Genomic DNA, 11725 nt, shown 5'->3' with positions numbered 1-11725 from the left:
ATATCATATAGTGATTGTTTTAAGAAAGTGTTGTCATCTGAGTTTTATTATTATGGCTTGCTAGTTGATTATGCTATTGATATGAGTAAACATGAGACCTAAGAATTATTGCAAATATGGTTAGTTATAATCTTTGCTGAAAACTAGAATGCTAGCTTGACATATTTACAACAACAAGAGCAAATAAAGTTTGTAAAAGGTTTTTCTTTATTTCTTTCAGTTTGTCAACTAAATTGCTTGAGGACAAACAAGGGTTTAAGCTTGGGGGAGTTGATATGTATCCGTCGTATCTACTTTTCCAAACACTTTTGCCCTTGTTTTGGACTCTAACTTGTATGATTTGAATGGAACTAACCCGGACTGACGCTGTTTTCAGCAGAATTGCCATGATGTTGTTTTATGTGCAGAAAACAAAAGTTCCCGGAATGACCTGAAACTCCACGGGATATCTTACAATAAATAATAAAAAATCCTCGCCAAAGATGAAGACCAGGGGGCCCACACCCTTCTCACGAGGGTGGGGGGCACGCCCCCTACCTCGTGGACCCCCTGGAGACCCCCCGACTCCAACTCCAACTCTATATAACTGCTTTCGGGGAGAAAAAAATCAGAGAGAAGAAATCATCGCGTTTTACGATATGGAGCCGCCGCCAAGCCCTAAAACCTCCCGGGAGGGCTGATCTGGAGTCCATTCGGGGCTCCGGAGAGGGGGATTCATCGTCGTCGTCATCATCAACCATCCTCCATCACCAATTTCATGATGCTCACCACCGTGCGTGAGTAATTCCATCGTAGGATTGCTGGACGGTGATGCGTTGGATGAGATTCACCATGTAATCGAGTTAGTTTTGTTAGGGTTTGATCCCTAGTATCCACTATGTTATGAGATTGATGTTGCTATGACTTTGCTTTGCTTAATGCTTGTCACTAGGGCCCGAGTGCCATGATTTCAGATCTGAACCTATTATGTTTTCATCAATATATGAGAGTTCTAGATCCTATCTTGCAAGTCTATAGTCACCTATTATGTGTTATGATCCGTTAACCCTGAAGTGACAATAATCGGGATACTTACCGGTGATGACCGTAGTTTGAGGAGTTCATGTATTCACTATGTGCTAATGCTTTGTTCCGGTTCTCTATTAAAAGGAGGCCTTAATATCCCTTAGTTTCCATTAGGACCCCGCTGCCACGGGAGGGTAGGACAAAAGATGTCATGCAAGTTCTTTTCCATAAGCACGTATGACTATATTCGGAATACATGCTTACATTACATTGACGAATTGGAGCTAGTTCTGTGTCACCGTATGTTATGACTGTTACATGATGAACCGCATCCGGCATAATTATCCATCATTGATCCGATGCCTACGAGCTTTCCATATACTGGTTTATGCTTAATTACTTTCCCGTTGCTATTGTTACAATCACTACAAAATACCAAAAATATTACTTTGCTCTCATTACTCTTTTGCTACCATTACCATCACTATCATATTACTTTTCTACTAAACACTTTGCTGCAATATTAAGTTTCTGGGTGTGGTTGAATTGACAACTCACCTGCTAATACTTGAGAATATTCTTTGGCTTCCCTTGTGTCGAATCAATAAATTTGGGTTGAATACTCTACCCTCGAAAGCTGTTGCAACCCCCTATACTTGTGGGTTATCATCAGTGTCAATAAAGTTGTTAAAAAACAAGCAAAGAGATTCAAGGGCTACCTCCGACTCAGAGGCATCATCCAGCTTCAGCAATTCAAAGGCGCTTGGTTTCTTCTTAGACCTCTTGCTGGTCTTTTTGGCGGCTCTCGCAGCAGTCTTAACCTTTTTAGCAGCCTCATGGTCATATTTGGCCTTCCAAAAGTCAGATTTAGCCTGTGGAAGGATAACATATTGGAGTTCATGCAATGTTTAAATTTTGAAGGAGAAAGAAGTCAAAAAATTTACCTCTGGCGTTGGGTTAAGCTTGCAGAAAGGATTCAAACCCACTTTGTTGCAATCTTCATATTTACTATTTACAAGTGTGGTTGCCATCTCAATGATGACCCACAAGTATAGGGGATCTATCGTAGTCCTTTCGATAAGTAAGAGTGTCGAACCCAACAAGGAGCAGACACTACAGGAATCTGCTACTTTGTCATCTGCCACGGCGGACGGCAAAGGCATGGATGGCGGACGGCAAAGACCTTTGCCGTCAGCCGCGGATGGCAAAAGGTGATGGCAAAGTAGGGGACGGCAAAGAGCTGCATTGCCGTATGCTCCGGGCAGCTGACGGCAAAGGGGCCTTTGCCATCAGCAGCGGACGGCAAAGAAGACGGACGGCAATAAATGCGCTGTTACTCCGTTAGGTGGTTAACGGCAGGCCTTTGCCGTCCGCTGCGGACGGCAAAGCCTTTGCCGTCAGCTGCTGATGGCAAACTGACCAAATTAGCTGACGGCAAATTTTGTCCGGCCTTTGCTGTCCGCCGAATGATATCAGCTGGACGTCACTACAAGGCAGGCCTTTGCCGTCCGTGGCTGTAGGCAAAGTGTCCAGATGCACGGACGACAAATCTCCTTCTTTGCCATCTCTGTCATTGATTTACAGTATGTTCAACAATGCATATTCATATGTATAGCCCATGCATATATCACAAATATCTAACACAGACCACAGGAAAAAAAGAACATCACAAGATCATCCATAAAAACATATATATAGTACAACTTGTATCACAAAGTAAGACGAGATCACACAAGTGTCGACAAATAAGATCACAAAGGTTGGCCTCTACATAACACAAAACTTAGGTGAGCATCATGGGATCTAGCAGCAACAACACCTAAACTACTGGATGGACACTGCAGTCCAGACCCAACTCCACAAGCACACTACATACTGATTTGCGACCGTGACGGTGATGCAACCACCACAACCAAAATTAAAAAGGAAAGGGAGGTGGGTGGTCCAGGTTGTTGTCTCCACGCCGCCTGTGTTTGCCATCTCTAAATGCCAAAAGGTCCAGGTTGTGGTCATCAGCCTTCTTCATGCCATCAGCATGATCACCATTGCCTTCCGCACCCCGTCATCATCAGGCTGATTTGCTGCTGCTGCTCGTCCTCCTACTCCATCTGCATGGACAAGAGCAAGTTAGTTGAATGGCATGCACGATAAAAATGCAAGGCATATATATTCATCTACATTAATTGTACTGCAGTACAGATTTTGCATGGATGGGTTTGACTTCAACAGAGACTGAAGCAAGAGCATTTTCCCCTCCCAATCCAAAACCTACTGTACAAGTACAACTCTAAGAGAAGGAACTGTGGTACAACAAGAGGCGCTCCAAATCAAACTAAATCTCAGTTTCTTTATTTAGCTAAGAAACAGCACAACCATAACTTCTGCCAAGCAAGCAGTTATCATACTATCAGCTAAAAGAAAAACAAAGGAAGATCACGTGTCACTTTCATGGAAAACATCAGAAGTAGATGATAGGCAAAAGTAGATGATCATCAAATTCCCTCACACTCAACAGTGAAAAATGCTACTACCATTGATAGCAAGGACTAACTATTCCCACTACCTGGATGCAGCGTCCTTCATTTTGCAAACAAAAAAAGAACACATTATCAAACTCCTTCACATACATAAATGAATAGCAGCAACCAAATTCAACGGTGCTACCAAAATCAAATTACTAATATAATAGCTGGACGCCCATCATCAAAATTGGTAACATAATCCAAGAAGTTCAGTAGCTACTATTAATTAATATAATCTAGTTGATTAAGAGGAGCAAGCACGGATTGGGTTTGAAGCAGTCAAGTTGCATCTAGCGCTGCTTGAGGATGGTCTCCTACAAGGGTCCAGACCTCATCTTCTCGTCGATCTTGAGGATGGTCTCCTACAAGGGTCCTACGAGTAGCCTTTTTTCATGAAAGGAGTACAAGTAGCATTGCTTTGATTCTAATTGTAATTCCTAGTTGATTATCAAAATTCTGTATGAGCAAATATCCATTGCCAAATACTCCTACATGACAGATCTAGCACATGACCAAAATAAGTGCTCCATAGCCACAACCGGACTGACCAAAATGCAACTAAATATGACCAATAACTACCAATTCATGGATGATCTGAACCTATACTCGCCGATGCTCGTCGTCGACTCTGCCATCAACGCCGAGACGCCGCCATTGAGAATCTTGAAGGGCTGCGACCATCCCGACCACGCCGACGTCGCTGTGCCCGCAGCAACAGCAGCTCGACGCCGTCGGGGCCTCCTCTAAACAAGACTGAAATAAAAAGCATGTATCTGCATGTAGAGTCATTTGAAGTTCATTTCATCAGTAGGAGGAGTGCAAGTGGCAGCCCGCTTCGTCCCACGAAACTCATCCATTAGTTCAAAATTTGCTCAACATTTGCCTAAAAGTAACACTACATTTGTACTACTATGTTACTGTCCACTAGCCCGCCACACTTGCATTGCATCCTTAATCCAAAGCGATTAATGAGCTAGCTAATGAAAGTCGATTTGCTTGTACCACATAACTAGTCAGTTTTGTGCTGCCTTTTGATCCCTAACCTGTGACGCAAAGGCTTTCTGGAGCTACTGCCGAAGCAGTGCTCTGAACTAGCGGGCTGCAGCTAGGGTCTCATCCAGCTTGGCCTTCTTAGCCATGAGGTCGGCCTTCCTGGCTTCCGCAGCCCCGATCCCGGCGTCTTCCGAGTGCAACCCGCTACTCTGCAGCTCCTGCAGGGCTGCCTGCAGTTGAGACACAGAGGCCTTGAGCCTCTGCACTTCTTGACGAGCTCCCGCTGCGACATTGCTGGGAACTCTGTATCTGCAGTTCATGATTACTGAACGTGTAGTCGTTAAGCTTTGGCATAAACCCACATTCCTGGTTGTGCTTTGTAACTCTTTGCATAATGTTTGTCCTCACGAATTCCAATGTTCTTCATTTGATACAGGTTTTAGCATAGAAATGGTACCTCGAAACACTTTGAGTACTCGAGAAGAGTTGTTTGGTAGCACTCCTGGCATATCAAGGGAGGCACCTCCACGCTGAACTTAACCTGCAAAGCAGCACACCATGACCATCAGAATCAAGCATCAATTCATCAGTTTATCCCCTAATCTAGTCTACACATCGCACAGAAACTGAGACAACATCCCACATTACAGAATTACGCGACTCTCCAACTCATATACAACCAGAGAGGTAGTTAATTGAGCAAAGTTGGGGCTAACACTTGATTTGGGCTACGGCGTCTCGATGACGCGGACGGAGTCTCCACCACCGCGGCAGCCTCGCAGAGCTCTACGGCGGCCGAGGCGACGGGGAATCATCGCCTCTGGGACCACCAGGTGGAGGCGGAGGTGGACAGGGACCGGGAGGAGGACGGTGATGAGGAACTAGGCCAGGAGGCTGCTCGTGGGGTTGAGAAGTGGCTGCGGCCGGGGTGGATGGAGGCTGTGGAGACGACGGCTGGAACTCCTCCATCTCCTTCCTCTTGGACTCGTAGAAGCGGTCCCACTCCTCCGCCTTCTGCTACGCGTCCTTGATCTCGCCGTTGGTCGAGCTGATGTCGCGGGCAACGGCAAGGCAGCGCGCGTGGGTGGCGTCGATGTTAGCGCGGGCGGCGAGGGCGCGGGAGGCGAGGTCTGCGGCGCGGCGCTCGAGGAGGAGGCGGCGCCGCTCGAGGCGGCGGGCGGCGGCGGCCTTGGTGGCGAGGAGGCGGGACTCTCCTGGGCGAGGAGAGAAACCGGTTGGTGGAGATGGTGAGCAGGGAGAGGTGACATCGGGGAGGAGAGCTGGGCGGTGGGGAACGGCGGGGATCGCCGAAATCTGGCGGCGGCGTGGGATGGAGAGAGGGGATCGAGGAAGACGAGAGAGATGGGATCCAACGTGGGTGTGTGTGTGCGTGGGTTGGGCGTGTGTGCATCGTGGGTGGGGCCCGAGGCTGTGTGGGTCGTGGGTGGGTGTGTGCCGGGGGTGGCCGTTAGATACGTTAGGTTATTTTCTTTGCCGTCTGCTTTCGGGCTGTTTGCCGTCCGCTAGCAGACGGCAATGAAAGTGGCCGTTAGTTTCTTCGTTAGTGGGTGTCACCTCCCTCTTTGCCGTCAGCCAGCGGACGGCAAAGATTCTTTGTCGTCAGCCAGCGGACGACAAAGAAATGGCAGATGGCAAAGACCTTATTTGTCGTCTGCCATTTGTTTGCCGTCAGCTTCTTGGTAGATGATGGCAAAGATATTCTTTGCCGTCCGCTAGCTGACGGCAAATAATTGGCAGACGGCAAATTCCCTGATTCCAGTAGTGAGAAGGAAATGATAAATAGTTTTCAGCAAGGTATTCTCTGCAAGCACTGAAATTGTAGGTAATACATAGTTTTGTGATAAGATAATTTGTAACGAGCAACAAGTAACAAAAGTAAATAAAGTGCAGCAAGGTGGCCCAATCCTTTTTGTAATAAAGGACAAGCCTGAACAAACTCTTATATGATGTAAAGCGCTCCCGAGGACACATGGGAATTATTGTCAAGCTAGGTTTCATCACGATCATATGATTCGCGTTCGGTACTTTGATAATTTGATATGTGGGTGGACCGGTCCTTGGGTGCTGCCCTTACTTGGAAGAACATCCCACTTATGGTTAACCTCTATTGCGAGCATCCGCAACTACAACAAAAGTATTAAGGTAAACCTAACCATAGCATGAAACATATGGATCCAAATCAGCCCCTTACGAAGCAACGCGTAAACTAGGGTTTAAGCTTCTGTCACTCTAGCAACCCATCATCTACTTATTACTTCCCAATGCCTTCCTCTAGGCCCAAATAATGGTGAAGTGTCATGTAGTCGACGTTCACATAACACCACTAGAGGAGAGACAACATACATCTCATCAAAATATCGAACGGATACCAAATTCACATGACTACTAATAGCAAGACTTCTCCCATGTCCTCAGGAACAAACTTAACTACTCACAAAGCATACTCATGTTCATGATCAGAGGGTTATTGATGTGCATATAGGATCTGAACATATGATCTTCCACCAAGTAAACCAACTAGCATCAACTACAAGGAGTAATCAACACTACTAGCAACCCACAAGTACCAATCCCAGACTTGGAGACAAGAATTAGATACAAGAGATGAACTAGGGTTTGAGAGAAGATGGTGTTGGTGAAGATGTTGATGGAGATCGACCCCCTCCCGATGAGAGGATTGTTGGTGATGACAATGGTGATGATTTCCCCCTCCCGGAGGGAAGTTTCCCCGACAGAACAGCTCCACCAGAGCCCTAGATTGGTTCCGCCAAGGTTCCGCCTCGTGGCGGGGGAGTCTCGTCCCGAAAGCTTGCTTATGATTTTTTCTTTAACGAAATACTCCATATAGCAGAAGATGGGCATCGGAGGGCCACCAGGGGGCCCATGAGGCAAGGGGGCGCGCCCCCACCCTCTGGCTAGGGTCTAGCCCCCCTCTGGAACTTCTTGCGCTCAGTACTTTTTATATATTCTGAAAATGACTTCCGTGAAGTTTCAGAACTTTTGGAGCTGTGCAGAATAGGTCTCTAATATTTGCTCCTTTTCCATCCCAGAATCCCAGCTGCCGGCATTCTCCCTCTTTATGTAAACCTTGTAAAATAAGAGAGAATAGGCATAAGTATTATGACATAATGTGTAATAACATCCCATAATGCAATAAATATCGATATAAAAGGATGATGCAAAATGGACGTATCAACTCCCCCAAGCTTAGACCTTGCTTGTCCTCAAGCGAAAGCCGAAATCGAAAAATATGTCCACATGTTTAGAGATAGAGGTGTCGTTAAAAATAAAATACGGACATGAGGGCATCATGATCATTCTTAGAACAACAACTTATATAATTCTTGTCATATGATCTCTTATGCAAGAGTAACAATTCAATCACAATTTCAAGTATGAATCATAAACTTCATTGAAAACTAACAAACTATAATCTCGGTCATTGGAGCAATTGCAGTTTATCATAACATAGGAAAGAGTCAATATAAGAGCTTTTCAGCAAGTCCACATACTCAACTATCATATAGTCTTTCACAATTGCTGACACTCACGCAATACTTATTGGTATGGAGGTTTTAATCGGACACAAAGAAAGATAGGGGCTTATAGCTTTGCCTCCCAACGTTTTACCTCAAGGGTAATGTCAACAATAATAGTTCATGAAAACTCACATCCAATTAGCCATATATACCAGGATCTTTCCAACATGTTGTGCTTACCAAAAGATAAAATGTAAAAAAGGAAAGGTGAGGATCACCATGACTCTTATGTAAGGTAGGAGATAAAAGTAAAAGATAGGCCCTTCGTAGAGGCAAGTAGAGGTTGTCATGCGCTTTTATGGTTGGATGCACAAAATCTTAATGCGGAAGAATGTCACTTCATATTGCCACTTGTGATATGGACCTTTATTATGCAGTCCGTCCCTTTTATTTCTTCCATATCACACGATCATATAAACCTTATTTTCTCCCCCACTAATAAGTCATACATATTTAGAGAGAAATTTTTATTGCTTGCACCGATGACAACTTACTTGGAGGATCTTACTCAATCCATAGGTAGATATGGTGGACTCTCATGGCAAAACTGGGTTTAGGGATATTTGAAAGCACAAGTAGTATCTCTACTTGGTGCAAAGAATTGGCTAGCATGAGAGGGAAAGGCAAGCTCAATCATGCTCGATGATCCATGGCAATATAATTTATCTTAGATGTAAGAAAATATAACCCATTACATTGTCTTCCTTGTCCAACATCAACTCTTTAGCATATCATATTTTAATGAGTGTTCACAATCATAAAAGATGTCCAAGATAGTATATTTATATGTGAAGACCTCTCTTTCTTTATTACTTCCTATTAATTGCAACGATGACCAAAACTTTGTTTGTCAACTCTCAACAACTTTTATTCATCATACTCTTTATATGTGAGCTCATTATTCTCCATAAGATCCATATGATCTCTTTGTTTCTTTTTATTTCTTCTCTTTTATTTTATTCCCTCAAGATCATGGCAAAATAATCAAGCCCTTGACTCAACACTAATCTTTATTATATAGCTCACGGACTCGATTACATAGAGGGATAATAAAGCAAAACTCAAAACTAGATCATACTAAAAACTTTTATTCTACTATATCAAAATATTATCAAAAGGATCGAACTAAGGAAGACGGTAAAGATAAAAGTGATGGTGATATTATACCGGGGCACTCCCCCAAGCTTGGCAGTTGCCAAGGGGAGTGCCCATTCCCATGTGATTATATCTCTTTTGCCGGTGAAGGAGATGGAGTTGTTGATGATGGATAGTCGCACATCGAGCGTAGGAGATCTTCCAACTTGCGGATAATGTCGTTGAGTGCGATGATATGCTCCTTCAACAAAATATTTTCACGTGTGAGATACTTGTTTTCTATACAAGGTAACTCAATCATCTTGAAAGCTTCGATATCAGTTGGGGTAAGAGGATTGTGATCAAGTTGAAGGATGTCTTCCGTTGCCGGAACTTGGTCCTCTGTGGCCTTCTTGATCCCTCCATCCTTGTTGATCTCTGAGGGAGTCCTGGATTAGGGGGTCTTCGGAAAGCCGGACTATATCCTTTGGACGGACTGTTGGACTATGAAGATACAATATTGAAGACTTCGTCCCGTGTTTGAATGGGACTCTACTTGGCATGGAAGGCAAGCTAGGTAATACGGATATGTATATCTCCTCCTTTGTAACCAACCTTGTGTAACCCTAGCCCCCTCCAGTGTCTACATAGACCGGAGGGTTTTAGTCTGTAGGACAACATACAATCATACCATAGGCTAGCTTCTAGGGTTTAGCCTCTTTGATCTCATGGTAGATCAACTCTTGTAATACTCATATCATCAAGAACAATCAAGCAGGACGTAGGGTATTACCTCCATCGAGAGGGCCCGAACCTGGGTAAAACATCGTGTCCCCTGCCTCCTGTTACCATCCGCCTTAGACGCACAGTTCGGGACCCCCTGCCCGAGATCCGCCAGTTTTGACAACGACATTGGTGCTTTCATTGAGAGTTCCACTGTGTCGCCACCGTAAGGCTCGATGGCTCCTTCGATCATCCCTAGCGATGCGGTCCAGGGTGAGGCTTTCCTCCCCGGACAGATTTTCATATTCGGTGGCTTTGCACTGCAGGCCAACTCGCTTGGCCATCTGGAGCAGATTGAGAGCTACGCCCCTGGCCACTAGGTCAGATTCGGAAACTTGAACTACACGGCCGACATCCGCGGAGACTTGATCTTCGACGGATTCGAGCCCATGTCGGACGCGCCGTACAGTCTTGACGAGCATGACGTAACTCTGCCGTCGGACAGTATTCAGGAGATCGCATCTGGAGCTACTCCGTCCATCAATCCGGAGCGGGTCGCGCCATCCGAGAGCGGAGGGATGGACCCCGCCATGGAGGCCGCACTCTCAGTGGCGATAGAGCCGGATACTGACTTCACCCCTTACAAGAGCCGTGTTGCCGAACCACTGGATTCATCTTCGGTCACGGACCCCGAGCCACTTGTATCCGGGCCCGTCAAGTCCGACTAGGCGCCGATCATGGAGTTCACCTCCATGGATATTTTTCAGCACTCACCTTTTGGAGATGTGCTAAATTCATTAAGGTATCTCTCCCTGTCAGGAGAACCTTGGCCGAACTATGTTCGGCTAGAATGGGATGCGGACGATGAAGACATTCGCCGCCTACCCACCACCCACTTAGTAACCACTGTCGACAACTTAACCGACATGCTCGACTTCGGCTCTGAGGACTTCGACGGTATGGACGACGAAGCTGGAGACGAACCGGAACCGCCGCCCATAGGGCGCTGGACCGCTACTTCATCACATGACGTGTACATGGTGGACACCCCCAACAAAGCCAATGGCGATGAGAAAGCGGAGGATAACCCCTCCAAGAAGCAACCCAAGCGCCGACGTCAGCGGCGCCGCCCTAAGTCCCGCCATAGCAAAAACAGCGATAACAATAGTCCACGTGACTCCAGAAAAGATGACAACTGCACCACCCCGGTGGCAGAAAACGATCAAGGTGCAAACAACAAACATAGTACGGATCTGACGTCCGAACATGATGACGCCAAAGATAAGCATCATCAATCCCCATCTAGGGAAGAAAATAGTCCGGACGATGATACACCCATCATCCCGGAAACACACTTGGAGCAAGAGAACCTCCGCGGGAGGCTTACTGCCACAGCGAGAAGCCTGAAGAAACAAAAGCAAAGGCTCAAGGTCACACAAGATACGCTCAACAACAAGTGGAATAAAGTAACAAAGTATGGTAGAAGCTACCACCCAAATAGCTATCCAAAGCGCAAGCTATTACCGGAATTCGACGACGAGGCCTTAGAGCCCATACAACCGATAAGTGATACGGCCAGCCGGCCGGATCCACCGCCCTGTGAACGCGATAGAGCGGCTAACAAAGACACGCATAAGTCAACACACGTTCTACGTGAGAACTTGCGTAAAAAATCCGGCGCGACCAGATCCATCTATGGATCTAGGGAGCACGCTACGGTACACAACCAGCACTGAATACAACAACCGTCCAAACACTATGGCGCATCCCAATACAGGGGTGCCGCACACCCACTATGTTTCACTGATGAGGTGATGGATCACAAATTCCCATAAGGATTCCAACCAA

General features: G+C 45.9%; 1 long non-coding RNA gene across 2 annotated transcripts; it reads right to left on the bottom strand.

Annotated features, from left to right (window-relative positions):
- Nucleotides 1-2657: 2657 nt before the first annotated feature.
- LOC123051346 (uncharacterized) lies at nt 2658-5957 on the bottom strand. Of its 2 annotated transcripts, none has more exons than XR_006424014.1 (4): nt 5237-5957; nt 4978-5061; nt 4107-4845; nt 2658-3113 (listed from the first exon to the last, which is right to left on the bottom strand). It is a non-coding gene; the product is annotated as an uncharacterized lncRNA (long non-coding RNA). The 2 variants fall into 2 exon arrangements; XR_006424013.1 differs by having other exon boundaries at nt 4128-4845.
- Between the last annotated feature and the right edge of the window lie 5768 nt (nt 5958-11725).

Source organism: Triticum aestivum, chromosome 1A (genome assembly GCF_018294505.1).
Source record: "Triticum aestivum cultivar Chinese Spring chromosome 1A, IWGSC CS RefSeq v2.1, whole genome shotgun sequence".
Lineage (NCBI taxonomy): Eukaryota > Viridiplantae > Streptophyta > Magnoliopsida > Poales > Poaceae > Triticum > Triticum aestivum.
The sequence above is the reverse complement of the archived record's forward strand: the minus strand, read 5'-3'. Positions and strand labels throughout refer to the sequence as shown.